General features: G+C 37.6%; 1 long non-coding RNA gene across 1 annotated transcript; it reads left to right on the top strand.

Annotated features, from left to right (window-relative positions):
- The first annotated feature begins 4,174 nt into the window (after positions 1 to 4,174).
- Positions 4,175 to 7,016, top strand: LOC104100768 (uncharacterized). The gene is made up of 2 exons (XR_011409877.1): positions 4,175 to 5,154; positions 5,295 to 7,016. It is a non-coding gene; the product is annotated as an uncharacterized lncRNA (long non-coding RNA).
- The last annotated feature ends 11,556 nt before the right edge of the window (positions 7,017 to 18,572 follow it).

The raw sequence follows: 18,572 nt of genomic DNA, 5'->3' as shown, positions 1-18,572 counted from the left end.
GAAAATATACCCAAAACTTTAATCAATTCAACGCAAAAGGAATATATTTTGCACAACATTTAAGCAAAATATTCTTTATTCATCAAAGTGCCAAACTCGGTGAAATATTTGGCATAATTACAAGATATTAAAAGAAAAATTTAAACGTCATTGCCGACGAAACCTTAAGGGAGAGATAGGTCTATATTTTCCCCGGTGGAAGGAGGCAGATCTACTACCGGCTCGGAGCTTGAACCTTCATCTTTATTTTCTTCAATCTCCCCTTCGGTTCTTGAATACTCGAAACCGGTGCTCGAAGAGTCAGTTGCAGCGGGCCAAACGAGAAGATTTTCACGAGCAGTTAGCTCCAGTTCTCAGGCCTTGACGATGCAATCATCAACATTGATGATGCACGTTTTGGCCTCTTCCAAGGTTTTCCTCCTCATATGATATATAGCATAAGTCTTCTCAAATATGAGGGAATCTTCTTGTAATGGAGCTTTGATTTGAGTCTATCAATTTCAGCCTGAAGGTCGTCCCTTTCAGATCTCATGGCGTTGAGGCGAGAATCAAACTCTATAGTTGTAGATAAGTGGATCTTATTTTGCTCCATGATTCTCTTAAACCTCTCCTCCATTTTGGTCGCCTACTCCTTGGAAGCATTGGCCTCCCCGGTTTTGGAGCTTATGTCTGCCTTCAAATTATTTATTTGCACCTCGAAGGCAGACTCGTGCTCGGCAGCAGCAAGCACAACGTCATGGAGCTCGGCCCACTTAGCCTTAGCCTCTTGAAGTTGTTCGTGTAATTGAGTGGCTTCTTGGTTGTGTGCCATTTTATCTTGTTCGCTTTGCTGCAACTGAGCCTTAAGCTCGCTCGCCTCAATAGCTTTTGCCTCCAATACCGGAAGGAGCGCATCAAATTGGCTCTTTTCAGCCAACAGTTGATCCCGTTCGGAAGAGGATATAAGAAAACAAGTACGTACTTGCGTCGCGTTGTGAATGGCATTGTTCATCAAGCACTCCCCATAAAGGGAGTGCATTTTTTTCCAATCTTTTTCTGAAGCCAACGACTTCAGATAATTCGCAAGATCTACCGGCTTGGACAAAAGATGGCACTCTTTCAAAATCAAAATAGTGGCATTTCTTCTCCCGCGTGGATCTAGGGAATGGGTTGAATAATTGTGCCCTAAATTCCCGTGGTTGGGAGACCGAGGATGAGAAGCACCCCTTTCTCGCTCAAACGGTACTAGTGAAGGATTGGTAGTTGTTGTCGGCGGAGAAGGTGCAGCTGGTGTCGATGAGAGTGAACCCATCGGTGTAGAAGGTGAAGAAGCGGGGGTGGCAGAAGAAATGTCGATTGTTACTGGCTTAGTGGTTGGAGGTAGAAGAGGCCCAGGGTCTGAACCCGCTGGACCGGAGGCAACAAAGGGGGCCTGTCAAAGAGAATCAGCATTCTTGATCAAGCTCATCTCGCCCCAAAGCACGTCAACTTCATCCGACGTTGGGTTTTAAAGCTTTCCCGACTGAGCACCCGATTGAGCTGGTGAAGATCCTTTCCTCCTTTAAAGGGGAGCCTTTTCACCACTGGCTTCCCCCCATCAACGAGGACCACTGCAACCTGCTCGGTTGTTGCTTTCTTTATTTTCTTATTTTGAGTCCCAGCTAAGGAAGATCGTCGTCTTTTTTGTTGCTTGTTCTCGGGCTAGGGAATCCGAGATGAGGCACCCTAACCGGAAGCAGATCTACGAGCTCTGCTTCAGGCAAGGGCGCCTTGCAACACCCTTCTATCCTCCTTGGGGTCCTCTAAAATGTCAATTTCGGGGTAACCGACAGAGCCCTGCGGAAGTCCCGTATTAAGCAAAAAACGGAGTTAGCAACTTTTCATGAAATTACCTGTGATCGCACAAAGATAAATGGAAGAAGTACTCGGCTTACCATGATTTTTGGCCTTCCACCCATATTTAGGGGCCATTTCTTCCACCGGCAGAATTCTAGTGTCGTGATTTTCAGAATTTTCTGAACCCACTGGTCCAGGCCTTGAACCCGTGGTGGTTCCCATCGGATAGCTGGAACAAAAGAAATAAGAAGATCAGCAACAACGAAAAATAATTTTTTCACAAAGGAAGGAAACGAATAATTGAAAACTTAAGAAGCGATTCCACGACTCAGGAAAAGACGAAGTGGTGGCCGGGATGATGTCACTGGTAGCAATGATGACGAATCACTCCATCCATCTGCGATGAGTGTCATCATCCACTATGGTGAGAAGAGCGTGGTGACCATGTTTGCTGAAGTCTATTGCTCCCCGCGAAAAACTTTGGGAGAGTAAAGATTCATCATATGTGCATGGGGTTAGGGTTTTTCCGATCTTTGTGCACAGTTGGTGAAGGCAAGCCACCGTTCGCCATATAGATGGGCCTACTTGTGCTAAGCAAACCTGGTTCCTGCGGCAAAACTCCAAAATTATAGGGTCAAGCCCTTCATTCGACCCTAGAGAGAATGAACCCAAGGTAAATGGGTATGTATATACATACATAAAACCCACCTTGGTGAAGGTAACCCCACTCTATCATATCCGGGGCGAGAATTTCAAGATTGGGGCACTTGTAGTCCTCCTTCACAGTTGGGATACTTGAAGGGAGAATGGAGGAAGGATACTTGCTAACAGGCCAAGTCCGTGAAGATGCAGAAATGGCCTCCTCCTGGAAGTTGTTAGGGAGATGTTGTGGTATGATGGTGTTTATAGTGGGAGGTTTAGGATCGACATCGGCTTTCTTGTCCTTATTTTTCTTTGTCCTCCACAGAAGAGAAGACTAGTGCTTCCAAAGAGTGCATAGAAAGAAGCCATGGTTGTAAAAGTGTAGTAAAACATTTTCTAAGAGAGTTGAAGAAGATGAAATTTTTTCTAAGCAGATGCAAAGAGAATGAGAGACTTATGAAAATTTTTGGAAGTAAAGAAGTAAGAATAATGGTAGAAGGGGAGTTATAAACGACAAAAATCGTGGTCATGATTACTTCTAAAATCGGCGAAAATATTTGTTGAATCGTAGGACAACACATGTTTGGGTATTAAATGCGAGAAGACGTGCGTCCTTTCAAGCGTCAGAGTCTGTTCAGGAACTTTTCCGCTAACAAAAAAATCTTTACCAACTTTCTGGTAACACTAAGATGTGTTACCGAAAAGTAAGAGGACTATCTGTATGGGGTAAAATTGATTTATAACAGATGGTTGAATGATAGCATGACACGTGGAACCGAAGGTAAGAAAAATGCATGCAAGTTAGGCAATGACCAATACTGGATACAACGAATGTAATCGACACCGGGTAAATCCCGAATGGAGCATATTTAATGGGAGAAGATCAAGGGTTTGCCATCAGATAACATTCAATGAGTGAAAATTCTCTAACATTAAATAAGCAACCGTTGCAGAGAATATTTGCATTCATGGTCTGTTGTTACATATTCATCAATGACTCTTTTATTATCATTTAAGAGGAACTTGATCCTAGGATGTTGTTTCCTTAGGTAAAGCTATAAATAACATGCTCAACAACCATTGTAATACACGCAATTTTCTGCAAACATAGGCTATATTTTACTTTTGCTCTCAATTAACCAACTTTATTTGCATTTTATCATTACTTTCACTTTCGTCTTCAGAGACATTGCGCCCGGAGCCAGACTTGTCATCTTCTTTAATTTCAGTTGCTGAATCTCATTTTTAATCTTATCTCTTTATTATTTTTGAATCAAATTAATTCGTTTGTCTATAAATCATGTAACAACTTTAATTATACTGTTTTACGGGTAAACAACCGTAGTTAGATTTGTTTTCGGAGTTTTCTCAACATCTAAGAATTTCTTCACCAAATGGGGAAAAAAGATCAAATTTATGTTGAGGACTTGCACGGGGTTTCAATGTCACTTTAGCCAATTTACTTACAACATCGTAACTGACCTGCACTATTCTCATTCTTAATTCTAACCCTATTTTATCAGTCTCTTTCTTCCGGTGACCCACAAAAGGCTGCTACCAGGAGAACAGTAAAATTAGTAGAAGACAGCTAGACTGTAGTATTTACTGTCTAAAAGAAACTGACAATGGTCAAAGAAAAGAAAACCCCACAAGAGCCACTCTTTTTTCTTTCTTTTTCCTACAAAACTCTTTCCCTGATAAGGAGGGGGGAGAGAGAAAGAGAAGACAGTTTTTATCCATCATGTGTATAAATACACCATTCTACGCCTGTCTTTTCAACAACTCCCCTCTTGTATAAGGTATAGAAAAAAGAAAGAGAGAGAGAACCCCCTACTAGCCACTAGGTTTGGTTTCTCTTTGGCAGAGATTCGTGGAGATCTTCATTCATACATCGCTTTCCCTTTTGCTCTGACTCTTAGGCCGAGAGTGACACTACACTCTACTTAAGCTAATATAACCAATACTACCTCTCCATCTTCCGGGATTCTTGCTTACTCTTTCCCCTTTCTACCATTGTTTTCCCTTCTTTTTTTCTTCCATTTGTCTCGTTTTCTTCAGAACACTTGCATGGTTCATCGATTGTCCAACTTGGGATTTTCTTAGGGGAGTGGAGAAGAAGTCTTCTTTGTTTTCGTTGTTATAAATATTTCGCTGATCATACGTTTATCTGTTTTGGATATATATTAGTGAGTTTTATACTGTCATTGCTTTTACTATTTGACGTTAAAGAGAGTTGGTCACTGCTTCAGGAGTATCTTTCCTTGCTTCACCGGATCATCAATTAACAGGGGTAAATGCGCCTTTAATTTGTATGATGTTATATGAGTTTGATTTTGTCCTTGTGACTTGTCAGTTGTGATCTGATCTTTCTACTGTGGTCAATTGCTAGTCTAGGTTTTCGCCAAGCTTGTCCTTCTTGGATTTGCAGCGGGTTAGGGTTAGGGTTCATTCAGGCAATTGGAGTAGTGGCAGAAAAATTAACAAATATTACTGCTTTAGTGTTACTGCGTCTCGTTAATTTTTTCCTTTGCCTTTTAAAAACCATTTGACTTGAGAACTTCTGTTTTCCTTTTTGGTCTAGGGTATGTTGCAGGTATATTACTTTCCACCATCTATTCATGTGCCTTCAGAACCCAATATTAGCTCTTTAAATTTAGAAAAGAAAACACCAAAAATACATTTCATTTGTACAGCGATGTTGGTATTGTGAATTTTCTTGTTAGACATTGATATCTTTGAAGGTACTGTCACTGTGTTGGAAGATGATTTTACTTCGACAAGTAAAAAAGAAAGACAAGTTATTAAGTAGTCTCTCCGTCCCAATTTGTGTGGCGCAGTTCGGATTTCAAGAGTCAAATCAGTTGCTGCTTTCCAAATGTGAAGTCCATTGATCTCGAATCATAAGCATCAATGTAAGGAGAATTTCTACTCTCATTATCTCCAAAATCACCACACATTTTTTATCTACCCAATTTGTTTTTGATTAGATCTACCAAAATATCTTCTTATAGAAAACTGAGAAGAATATGAAAATGTTTGGGCACATAGCACTGCTTATTTGCTCATTTGAGTTTTGAGCCTCTTAGAAATTTGTTTGTGATTTACCTCTTACATTAATTTAATTCGGTATTGAACGGTTTAAGAGAGCTTCCTTCAGTCCACTCATAGGTGGATGAAGGGATTTGGATTAGCTGCCGACTCATTCATTCAAACACAGTAGAAATCATATATGTATTTCTATACGCTACTGTGAATGTGTGAATGATGCGGGAGGTAAATTCATCCCTTTTTATCTGTGCTTGGACTGAAGGGAGCTCCCTTTTGCCTTTTTCTTTACTTTCCTTTTCTTTTGATCCAACTACTAATCGTCCCTCTAGATATAGTGGATCATACTAATTAAGGATTGAAGCATGTTTGATTTTTGTTTTTCTTTTTGTGTAATAGTGTAGGGTATTTGTGACAAGCATGTGACCTGCTTCTATACTTTTTCTTTACTACTTTCAAATTTGTGATTCATTTTGGTAATAAGCTGTGTTTTGGGTTTTGTTGCGAGATGAGTAAGATCCAAATAGATTTTTTCCTTGTAAAATCATCAAAGGTGTTGAACTTTGGACTTAAGATTTTACACTAGTTGTAATTTTTTTAAATGTTTTTAACCAAGGTGGCTAACATTTTGATTTGATACCCACTTTTATTCAATTGATGAGCACTTGCAACTTGTTTAGTTAAACTTGCAAGGTGGGAAATAGCTCGCCCTCTTATTAGTTGGAATCCAAATTTGAGATATACTTTTAGGTGATCAGCACTTGCTGTGATTGTTCTTCTGCAGAATTGGTTTAAGCATATGAGAAAAGTTCTAATTACTCATATGGGCTGTTGCCTTCCTCTCCTTCCCCACTAAATGACATTTAGTTAGAAGGATGAGAGTTTTGTGTTAACACTATAACTTCATTTGAAAATCCATCAAATGAAAATGCTGCACTTTCTTACCTGTTTCTCAGCCATATATTGCTCTTGTGATGTACCCACTTTTCTCCCTCTTCAGCAGGTGAAAACCCTCGTTCTCTTCTTGGAAATTAAACACTTTGTGCAGCCTTCTCACTTCTCCTTCCAAGCTTCTTCTCGACTCTAAAATGTACAAAGCCATGAATGCAATTGAGTAATGGCTTCTTGTTTTTACACATTTTCTCCTGTTTTCTTTTATATTCTTTTCTGGAAATCAAGATTTGGGTCTGTTTGGAGAATATTCCATTGAAGTTGAAAAAAAAGATTTTTGAAGTTGAATGTGTGTAAAAATGAATTTCAATAAAGTTAGAAGTTTTGTGACTTGATATATTATTCGAATCATTTTTTCTACGTCAGATTTTCTATTCCAAGTTTTAATTTGAGATAATAGATAAAACTGTACGTTAAATTACAAAGAATACTTAAATTATTTGCAAAAAATATGTATGTTCAAATGCCTACTAAGTAGTAGTGCATTAGATGGCATTGGAACTTGTAACTAATTTAATGCCTACTATTTTATTTAAGTATGTTGACATTCGTGAGTTTTTTCATTGAACATAACATTTTAAGGGGTGGTTTTGTTAATGTATTTGTCCATCACCATGCTTGAAATATTAAAATGATTAAATATTAATCATCAGTATCAGTGTGATAAGCCTAAAAAGGACTAGGAGCTGCCGCCTATCCTCTCAAATGAGCGGCTTTCTTTACTCTCGGAATGTGTTTTCCTTTAGGTTACAATCTAACTTTTCCTTCCCTTTAAACCATAAAAACAAAAGTTGCAATGCTGCACTTCTTTTCTGGAGATTAACTCTTTTATCGAGTAATATATTGAATGAAAAATCATTAAACAATTTCTGACGTTTGTACTTGTGCTTGTGCGTAAAGTACTCATGTGAAGATTCTAAGTTATTGAGTTTATTAGTTTTAAAAAAGGAGTTCATTGTGTAGTTCGAGAATGGGGAAGTACTACTATGTCTCTTGTTTTTATTGTGATTTGGAGTAATGGCCATGTTTTGTTATTTTCAATGAGCTACTTGACTGTCCTTTTTTTGCATTTATCTCGCAGTATTTGTTCATTTCTTTTCTTGCATTTGAGAATAGCGTTTTCTGCCAAATCTTATTTATACCATTTTCTTGATTTTTCATCTGAACATTCCAGTGTTGATGTCATGATTAAGAGGTCATTGTCCTTTTCGTGTTTGACACGTGTTAATTTGAAACTTAAATAATGCAATAGACAGTTCAAGATCTATTAAAAATCAGTTCATTGGGAAGGTGAAATGAGGAATCAACTTGGCATCTCTTGTGTGTCGTCATTGGAAGATCTGTTTATATGCATTCAAGTTTTCCATTTTGATTGCTGTAGGGCTAAATTTCGATATCATCAGCCATGCCTAAAGGAATATGTATGTGGTTAATGCAAATAACTTTGATTAATATTGAAGTTGATGAATTAATACAAATAAATTGTCACAAATCCAATAATGATATTTACTATAACGTTCTAATAATAACTATGGAAGTATTTGCATTCAAAAACGCTACTATTGTATTTGTTTTAGCCGTACTTTGAGATTATAAATTACTGAAATTTACTTCAATGGGAGAAAAGAAAAGTTTTTTTATCCTTTTTTCTTTTATCTTTGTGTTCTGAAATTGCGCTCACTTAAACTACTATAGGGTACTTTGTAAGGCTCGTACTCAAAACAGAACTACCAAATCTTGGAAAAAGCATAAAGTGCATACACGAGCCTGAGATTATGTCCATTTTTAGCTCTAATCTTTTTCACTTGATTTTAAAAACCTAAAATTTCATTTACTTTATTCTTTCTTTTACAGAAACGATCTGTATTTTCTGGTGCAATCCATGTCTTATTCTAATTGTAGATGTAACACTATGCATCACTCACCACAGTAGATTCTATTTGGGAGCTGACCACGATGTACTGAATTGAGTATATTCTAGGATATGATAACTGTAAGGTTTCGAAGCTTGACTGGAAAAAAAAAAGTTACGGAATAAAGTTGGTTCTCTATTTGCCTCATCGAATAAAAGAGGAAAGGTTTCTTTTGAAAAAGTTTATTTCCTCATTTGAGAAGTAATCTTCAAACTCATGCTCCCCTAGATAGGGGGTTTGTCGCCCTTTCTTTGTAGTTACATGCGTGGTATAAAAAAAAATTCGTTCTATTGTTAGAAGTTTAACTAGAAAGAGACTTTAAAAGACTCTTTTTGCCTCTAGCATAATGAGACTTTAAATTTTAAAGATAATTTCAGAGAATTCCCTCGTAATTTCGCTTCATTACACTAATCTTCCTTATATTTTACAGTATTACGCTTACCTCCCTTATTTTGAATTCTCTGTAATGATAATGTAAACTATTTTTTGGTAATGTATAAAAAATTCAATGTGACTAAGTTACCCTATTTAATATAATACCAGTACTATTGATATCTATTAAGAAATTCCTTTGAAAAATTAATAAAAAAATCCCCAGCTCTTCATCTTTTCTCTAGAGAACACTGTTGAAGTGACCAAGCAAAGATATCAATACCTTCGTATAAAATCTACATCAGTTACTGCAGACAATTAAAATTTTATCAAATTTATATCCATAAGAGATTTGAATTTTACCGAAAATTGAATATATACTACAACAACAACATACCCTGTGTAGTGTCACAAGTAGGATTTAAGAAGGGTAGAGTGTACGCAGACCTTATCCGTACCTGTAAGAAGGCAGAGAGGTTGTTTCCAAATAAATTGAATATATACTAATCTAAATAAATACTATGGGTTAGTATAATCGGGTCAAACATTTCAATTTGAATAAATTGATTTAAATAAAAGTCTAATACTATTGTGCTTGCCCATTAATTGGACTTCTATCAAATGGATCGATCCATAGGCTCCAAGCTCAATGGCTCATGAGGGTTTTCTTGAAGGCTACTCCACTCCACACTTAAGGGGTCACACCTCTCATTTGAGATAAGAAGAAATCAAAAACAAGAAATACTTATAGCAAGCAGAAGGAAGGCTAGAGATGCTCTGAAGAACAACATTCAAAGTCTCACTCTAAATCTATGACCTTCGTCCGTGGCCTAATCCCAAAGGCAAAGTCAAATCCAGATTTTAAGTAGACATCTTCAAATCTTTCATTCATGATAGCTGAATCTCAAATCCTGGTTCGTGACATCATCAAATTGTTCGTTACTTACCACAATTTCAAGATCAAGTTCTTGAAGTAAATGCAAAGTCCATCAAGTTAAAGACCAAGCTCTTGAGCCACTGAACTGACGTTCGTGACGAGAAGAATCAGATGACTGCATCTCTTTGAATTTTCAATATTCTACAAACTGCAACCCTCATCACTTGCAAGATTAAATATTATATTTATTGCTATTTTCTTGTCTTTAATTTTTCAGACACAAAATCTGGTGTTATAAATTTTGGTACGCCCAATGGGACATCTTTACCTCTTATCTATTCTCTTCAAAGTTCAAGAATATCAAGATGACTCCAATGAAGATCAACCCTAGATATGATTCCAAGGGCGGATTGAAAGTTGTCATGGAGATTGTTGACCAAATTAAAAGGAGTAAAGCCGAAATACTAGGAGAACAAGTACTTGAAGTGTCATTTGCAACTCATGTTTTTTGTTCATCTTCTCCAAAAGAAGTGAGATCCTCTTTGTATATGCTAGAAGAAAATAACAACATCATTGAGGTGGTCAAACGAACTTTGGCTCGACTTAGCCTATCAAAAGAATGCCATCGCTAGTCCAATAAGCTCTTCATTGTCACGAACCAAAATCCCACCAAAGGTCGTGATGGCACCTAATCTCAAAGACTAGGTAAGCCAATGTATAATTGTAACGATTCAACTGGCCGTTTTTTCTTTGTAGAACCCCAGTCCCCTATTTGAGACTTTAATTATGTGCTTTTCTTATTTGATGACTTGCAGTCGCAGTTGGTTTGGTTCCAGAAGGGTTCAGATTGAATTTTGAATGCTTAGTTCTATGGTAGTGGCCTACGGTGGCTAAGCTTGACTAAAGTCAACACTTTAAGTAAACGATCTCAGAATCGGAATTTGAAAGTTCCAATAGGTTTGTATGATTATTTTGGGGTCGAGTCTTGGGTGATCCAGGAGCGATTCGACGACTTATGTATGAAGTTGGCATTTTTGAAAATTTAAGTGTTAGATAAGTTGGTTTGAAGGAGAATTGTGGGAATTCAGACTTGGAAGCTCGAGCGAGTTTATTATGGGTGTTCATACTTAGTCATATGATTTGGAGTTAGTTGGGGGCTCGGGAGTAAATCGAATGCTTGCGGTGTAAGTTTGTAGTTCTTAAGCTTGGAAGTTAGAAGAATTGGATGTTTGATAATGATTCCATGTTTTGGCATTTGGTTTGGCATTACGAGTATTGGAACTAGTTTGGATAAGGTATTTAGATTTATTGGTATGATTGGATGGAGTTCCGGGTAACTCGGGTGAGTTTCGGACCGCTTGGAGCATGTTAAAGTTGGCAGATTTTTGCTGATAACTATTGTTCTTCGCAATCGCGAAGCAAGTCTAGCGATCACGAAGCAGGGGTGCTGACAGGTTAGTTTTTCCTCTTCGCATTCGCGAGTGTAGTGTCACGTTTATGGAGGATTAGGGGAAGGAACATCGCGTTCGCATGCTTGGGGTCGCATTCGCGATGATATGGAGTCCAGCTAAGATTTGGCTTTCGTGTTTGCGTAGGTTTGGGCATCGCGTTCGCGGGAATTTCTTCATTTCGCGAAGGAATAAATCTGGGCGAGGCTTGTTTTGCCTTTGTGGTCATGAGGGTACTGTTGCGATCGTGAAGGGACAGATTATAAGTTGGGATCTCGGGACTTATCTCATTTTTTACTTCATTCTTTGATACAAGGGCGATTTGGGATGTTCTTGAAGAGCTATTTTTATCATATAAAATAATGTAAGTGATTCCAACTATTGTTAGCTAAATGCATGGATTATATATATAATTTAACATAAAAATTGATAGAAATTATTGAATAATTTAGGATTTTTGTTGGAAACCTAGAATTTGGTATAAAAACAAATTTACCGTGAAATTGGATATGGATTTAAGAATAAATTATATATTTAAGTTCGTGGTGCTATGAGTAGCATTTATTTTTGAGACTTTCGAAATTCGGGCGCACGAGCTCGGGGTTGACTTTTTGTTGACTTTTGTACGGGGTTGAGAATTGTTTCTAATCAATAAATTATGGTTCTTGAGTATTTTTTTGACTAGTTTACACGTTCATTGGCTAGTTTGGGGTTTTTCAGCATTGGTTTGAGGTGTAAGAGCGGTGTTGGAGCCAGTTATCGGATTTCAGAGGGAGTTTAGTCTCTCGCCTAACTTTGTAAGAGGAAACTTATCCTCATAAGTATTCTATCTGCTATTTGCTATGTGTTATAGGAGCTACATACATACAAGGTGATGAGTGTACGTGCGTATGCTTAGATTTTGACACGTCTGTGTAGACTTAGAGTTATACCATGCTTTAACTATACTACTTGAGTCAATCTTGCCTTATTAAGTGCTTTAATTCGTGATTTAGCCTGGACTTGACTTGCGTAGTTTATCGAGCTTTGCTATTCTAAAGACTTGACATGATACTTGATTAGCAGTGGAATTTTACTTTATTTTACGAATTTATTCCCGTGCCATACTTATATTTTCGGAAGATTTAATGCTCTTATGGGATCGGGTAGTTCGCCTTAGCAGTATGCTTATGAGAACACCTCAGTAATATTTTTATGGGATCAAGTTGATTGCCTCAACATCATTCTTATAGGATTGGGACGTTCGCCTCAGCACCATTCTTATAGGATCAGGTCGTTCATCTCGGCAGGATTATGTAAAATATTTTGATTGAGAGTCGGTGCATACATGAGTATCTTGGCTCGAATTTGGCATTTTGTACCTGATATTGGTCACATAAACTCTATTCAAGATAAAAATTGGTATTGATGGTAACATATTTGGTTCTACGGAGTTGAGAGAGTTAAAGGAGAAACATAGGAGTTGCTCGAGAAGGGGTTTATCAGGCCAAGTGTGTTTCCTTGGGGTGCACTAGTATTATTTGTGAAGAAGAAGAATGGGAGTATGTGGATGTGTATTGACTACTGTCAGGTGAATAAGTCACCATTAAGAACAAGTATCCTTTGCTGCGCATTGATGATTTATTTGATCAGCTGCAGGGTGCTAGGGTGTTATTGAAGATCAACCTGAGATTTGGGTATCATCAGTTTAGGATTTGTGCTTTGGATGTTCCAAAGACCATCGTACTAGAAATGGGAACTATGAGTTTCTGGTGATGTCTTCGACCTGACTACATCGATGTTTATAGATTTGATGAATTAGGTGTTCAGGCCATATCTTGACTCATTTGTGATTTTCTTTATTGATGACATATTGATCAACTCGCGTATCATGGAGGAGCACGAGAAAATTTTTAGAGCAGTGCTTTAGACTTTCAAGGAACAGAAGCTATACACCAAGTTCTCTAAGTGCGAGTTCTGGTTAGATTCTGTGATTTCTTGGGGCATGTTGTATTAGGTGAGGGTATTAAGTTGGATAGCAGGAAGATTGAGGCAGTTCAGAGTTAGCCTCGTCCTACCTCTGCGACTGAGATAAAGAGTTTCTTGGGGCTAGTTGGTTACTATCGTTGATTTGTGGAGTCTTGTCTATTGCAGCTCCTTTGGCTAGATTTACCCAGAAGGGTGTTCGGGTCCTAAGAGTTCATAAGTTTGACCAAGAGTTGACTTTGATGTTATTGGACTCCAATTGGTGTTCCGAGACTTTAGATAGGTCTATATAGTTGAATTGAACTTGTGCGCAAAGTTTGAAAGTAATCCGAAGTGTTTAAGTGGGCGTTTGGACATAAGAATTGTAAAATTCCAAAAAAAAAGTGAATAAAATTTTTAAGTGAAAATGGTATTTGAAAATTAGAGTTGTGTTTGGACATCAATATAATTATAGGTTATTTTTGAAGTTTTGTGAGTGATCTAAGTGGAAATTTTGAAAAACAGCTTTTTGAAGTTTTTCAAATTTTCGAAAAATTCCAAAATGCATCTTCAAGTGAAAATTAAAAAATTTATGACCAAACGCTGATTTCGAAAAAAAGTGAAAATTTTTCGAAAAAAATTAAAAAATTTCTTATGTCCAAATGGGCTCTAAGTATGATTCAAACACTCTTTTGAAAGAATGAAGATTTAACAACTTAAGAGACATTCTATTCGGTTTGAGCCTCGATTCTTTGTTGTGATGTTCTTGTGGGTGTTTTGAAGCTTTGGATAAGTTTGTATGATGTATTTGTACTTGTTGGTATGATTGGATGGGGTCTTGAGGGTCTCAGGTGTATTTTGAAACATTAGTTGAGAAACTACTTAAGGATTTGAACTTTGACCATGGTCAATAGCGGATCAAGATGATCTCTTTTCGGTATTTTAAGTGCGCGAGTAGGTTCGTAACGTGTTTTATGATTGCAATACATTTATGGTTTGTATCCGGGAGGTTCCGAATGAGTTTTGAGTGCTAAAATAAAGATTTTCTTATTGCTGGTCTTTTTCTAGTGTAAATAATCACGAAATTGTCATTGAAATTTTTAGATTTCTTTTAAAATTTCAAAATTGTTATAAGAAAAATTAAATTATTGTGGATGTCTACTCTTCCTCCATGATCTTCTCAAATGCTTAATGACATTTTCAATGACATATTTCTATGCTTAATGACATATTCAACGACATATTTTTCTTCACTTTTCATGCCTATATAAAGACCTTGTAATAGATAGGAAAATACACACAATTGAAGAAGAAATAAAAATTTCTCATCTCTTTCTCTCTATATCTCTTAGCTTATTTTTTTCTTGTTCTATATTGTTACTTTGAGCTATATTTCATTAAGCCTTCAGAGTTTGATCCTTACATATTGCCTATTAGTCTTATTAAATAACTTTTTGTAGTCACTTATTAAAATTTAAATTTAAAATTTAAAATTTAAAATTTAAAACTTTAAACTTTAAAGTTTAATTCTAAGCCTTAAAAGTTTGCAAACACTTAAGTATCAATAACATTAAATAAGAAAAATAAAATATACTCAAAAAAAAAAGTAATCGACCCGGTCCGGACCCGTTAAGCCAAAACCCGGACGAGCCCTAATTACACCGGAATTTCCCAGTCCGTTACCAACCCGTTTATCCAACCCACTACCAGCCCGGAACAATAACCGGACGGGCTATTTCTTTTCGTGTCCTTCCCGGACCAGCCCGTCCGGTTAACACCTAAACTTCAAATCCTTCAATTAGGTGTAATAATCTATGAAAAAACAAAATATCTAATCAAAACAAAGATAAGATTACTTACCCTCAAGATTTGGGTGTTTATCTCCTCCAAAATCGCCTTACTTGTGCTCCAAGAACTTAAAAAGTGAAGAAAATGAACTCAAAATCCCGAAATTTTATGTTTTAATGCACTGCAGGGGTCCTTCGCGATCGCGGTCTCCAACCTCGCGATCTCGACTCAAAATAATATTACAGCTCAGGTTTTACCCTTCGCGATCGCGGCCATGTTCCCGCGATCACGATGAACAAATTCCAACAAGCTTGCCCAACTCTTCCAGATGGCCTCTAGTATATTGGTCATAAACTTTTGTACAAAACTCTAAATGACAAAAGATTTAGCACGAAGTCTCTAACCTCAAGGTTGAATTCCACTTCTGTGTTACAGGCACATCTTTCTGCTACAACAACAAGTCCGAACTTTAAACCATATAAGTTTATACCAATATTTGAAATAAGAAATGGTCCGGTTATTAGAAAATTAGTATTTATGTGGCTGCTAAGGATGTCATCTTGTTAAATTTTCATGAACTAAATAATAGGCGGCATACGATATACTAAATAATCTACAAAATTAAAATTATACTTTATTATGTATGCTTATGGTTTTACCTTATAATACGATTTTAATATGCCTAGTATAATGATTATACATTAGCTTACTGTCAAATATAATAATATAATAATAGTAATAATACTCGTAACTATTTTATTTTAATAAGATAAAATATTAGTACCAGAAGTATGTACTACACCAAATTTTTCATTGATGATAGTTCTTATCAAATTAATATGTTGAATCATTTCTATATGGAAAGCATATAGTAGTAGATAATATACAAAGATTTATCCCCTAATTTATTTTTGATTCCTTGATTAACCTAAAGGTTCTCCTATATCTCTTTGTTTTTCTAGAGAGCATAATACTTAGTTTTCACAAAAGTGCATGGTAACTAGTAGTACTATATTATTCTATTTGATACATTATTTTTCTTTAATTTTGGTCATATCACCTTCATCTTGAAGTAAGCTTATGTAAAGACCCGGCCGGTCATTTTGAGTATTACAATCCTGTTTCCCCATTTACTTATCAAATTGTACTTTACAGTTGTTGTGTGAATTGCCGGGGTAATTGGTTCGGGTCCAGTGAGGCTTTTGAAGAAATTAAAACACTAAGTTCCAAGGTTTAAAGTTTAAGTTAAAATAGTGACCGGATGCGGACTTATGTGTAAACGACCTCGGATTCGAATTTTGATGATTCCAATAGCTCCGATTGGTGATTTTGGACTTAGGAGCATGTCCGAAAAATTATTTGGAGGTCCGTAGTGGAATTTGGCTTGAATTGCCGAAAGTTGAATTTTTGGGAAATTTGACCGGGGGTTTGACTTTTTGATATTGAGTCGAAATCCAATTCTGGAAATTGGAATAGGTCCGTAATGTGAAATGTGACTTGTGCACAAAATTTGAAGTCATTCCGGATTGATTTGATATGTTTCGGCACAAGATGTAGAATTTAAAAGTTCAAAGTTCGTTGATTTTGAATTGAGGAGTAATTCATCGTTTGGATGTTGTTAGGTGTGATTTGAGGCCTCGAGTAGGTCCGTATTATGTTATGGGACTTGTTGATACAATTGATTGAGGTCCTGGGGGTCTCGGGTGAGTTTCGGACGGGTAACGGATCAAATTCGGACTTAAGGAAATGCTGGAACTGCTGCCCACTGGTGTGATCGCACCTGCGAAGATTTTGATCGCAAGTGCGAAGCCGCATGTGCGTGAAATAAGCCGCAGAAGCGGCCAAGAGTGGGACTGGGCAGTACTCGCAGGTGCGAGGAATTTGCCGCATCTGCGAGGCCACATGTGCGAAGGTGTTGCGCAGATGCAGACTGGGGCTGGACAGGGGCGAACGCAGGTGTGAAGGGTTTGCGCATCTGCAAGCCCGCAGATGCGAGAAGGGTGCCGCAGATGCGAGGTTTTGAAAGGTTGGCATTGTCCGCAGGCGCGCAATTTGTTCCGCAAATGCGGATGCACAGGTGCGAGCCCAGGCACCGCAGGTGCGGAAATGCCCAGGCAGTGTTTAAAATGAGTGTTCCGAGATTGTTTCTCATTTTGGACATTTTGGAGCTCGGTTTGGGCGATTTTGGAGAGAAAAGATTTCACACAACTTGGGGTAAGTGTTCTTAACTCCCTTGTGATTATATTCCATGAATTTATCTTCATTTTTGGTGTAAGATTATTGAATCTTCAAGAGAAATAGAAGGAAATTTCTATAATGTCACAAAATGATTTATTCAAGTTTGAATACCGATTTGGAGTCGGATTTGAGTGAAATTAGTATGGTTGAACTTCTAATTAGATGGGTTATCGTATTTTGTGAGTTTCGTCGGATTTCGAGACGTGGGCCCCACAAGTAATTTTTGGGGCGCAATTTCGGATTTTTGGAAAATATTAGTATTTTGATATGGAATTAATTGACCAGGGCGCAATTTCGGATTTTTGAAAAATATTAGTATTTTGGACTTAGGAGCGTGTCCGAAAAATTATTTGGAGGTCAGTAGTGGAATTTGGCTTGAATTGCCGAAAGTTGAATTTTTAAAAAATTTGACCGGGGGTTTGACTTTTCGATATCGAGGTCGGAATCCGATTCTGGAAATTGAAATAGGTCCGTAATGTGAAATGTGACTTGTGCGCAAAATTTGAAGTTATTCCGGATTGATTTGATGTGTTTCGGCACAAGATGTAGAATTTGAAAGTTCAAAGTTCGTTGATTTTGAATTGAGGAGTAATTCATCATTTGGATGTTGTTAGGTGTGATTTGAGGCCTCGAGTAGGTCCGTGTTATGTTATGGGACTTGTTGATACAATTGGTTGAGGTCCTGGGAGTCTCGGGTGAGTTTCGGACGGGTAACGGATCAAATTCGGAATTAAGGAAATGCTGGAACTGCTGCCTACTGTTGTGATCGCACCTGCGAAGATTTTGATCGCAGGTGCTAAGCCGCATGTGCGTGAAATAAGCCGCAGAAGCGGCCAAGAGTAGGACTGGGCAGTGCTCGCAGGTGCGAGGAATTTTCCGCATCTGCAAGGCCGCAAGTGCGAAGGTGTTGCACAGATGTGGACTGGGGCTGGTCTATGGCAAACGCAAGTGCGAAGTATTTGCGCATCTGCGAGCCCGCAGATGCGAGGTTTTGAAAGGTTGGCATTGTCCGCAGGCGCGCAATTTGTTCCACAAATGCAGATGCACAGGTGCGAGCCCAGGCTCCGCAAGTGCGGAAATGCCCGGGCAGTGTTTAAAACGAGTGTTCGGAGATTGTTTCTCATTTTGGACATTTTGGAGCTCGGTTTGGGCGATTTTGGAGAGAAAAGATTTCACACAACTTGGGGTAAGTGTTATTAACTCCCTTGCGATTATATTCCATGAATTTATCTTCATTTTTGGTGTAAGATTATTGAATCTTCAAGAGAAATAGAAGGAAATTTCTATAATGTCACAAAACAAATTTTTCAAGTTTGAATACCGATTTGGAGTCGGATTTGAGTGAAATTAGTATGGTTGAACTTGTAATTGGAGGGGTTGTCGTATTTTGTGAGTTTCATCGGATTTCGAGACGTGGGCCCCACAGGTGATTTTTTGGGCGCAATTTCGAATTTTTGGAAAATATTAGTATTTTGATATAGAATTAATTCCTATAATTTTTGTGGGCTGAATCAAATTATTATGACTAGATTCGAGCCG

This window comes from Nicotiana tomentosiformis, chromosome 7, assembly GCF_000390325.3.
Source record: "Nicotiana tomentosiformis chromosome 7, ASM39032v3, whole genome shotgun sequence".
NCBI lineage: Eukaryota > Viridiplantae > Streptophyta > Magnoliopsida > Solanales > Solanaceae > Nicotiana > Nicotiana tomentosiformis.
This window is presented reverse-complemented; position numbering and strand designations above follow the sequence as displayed.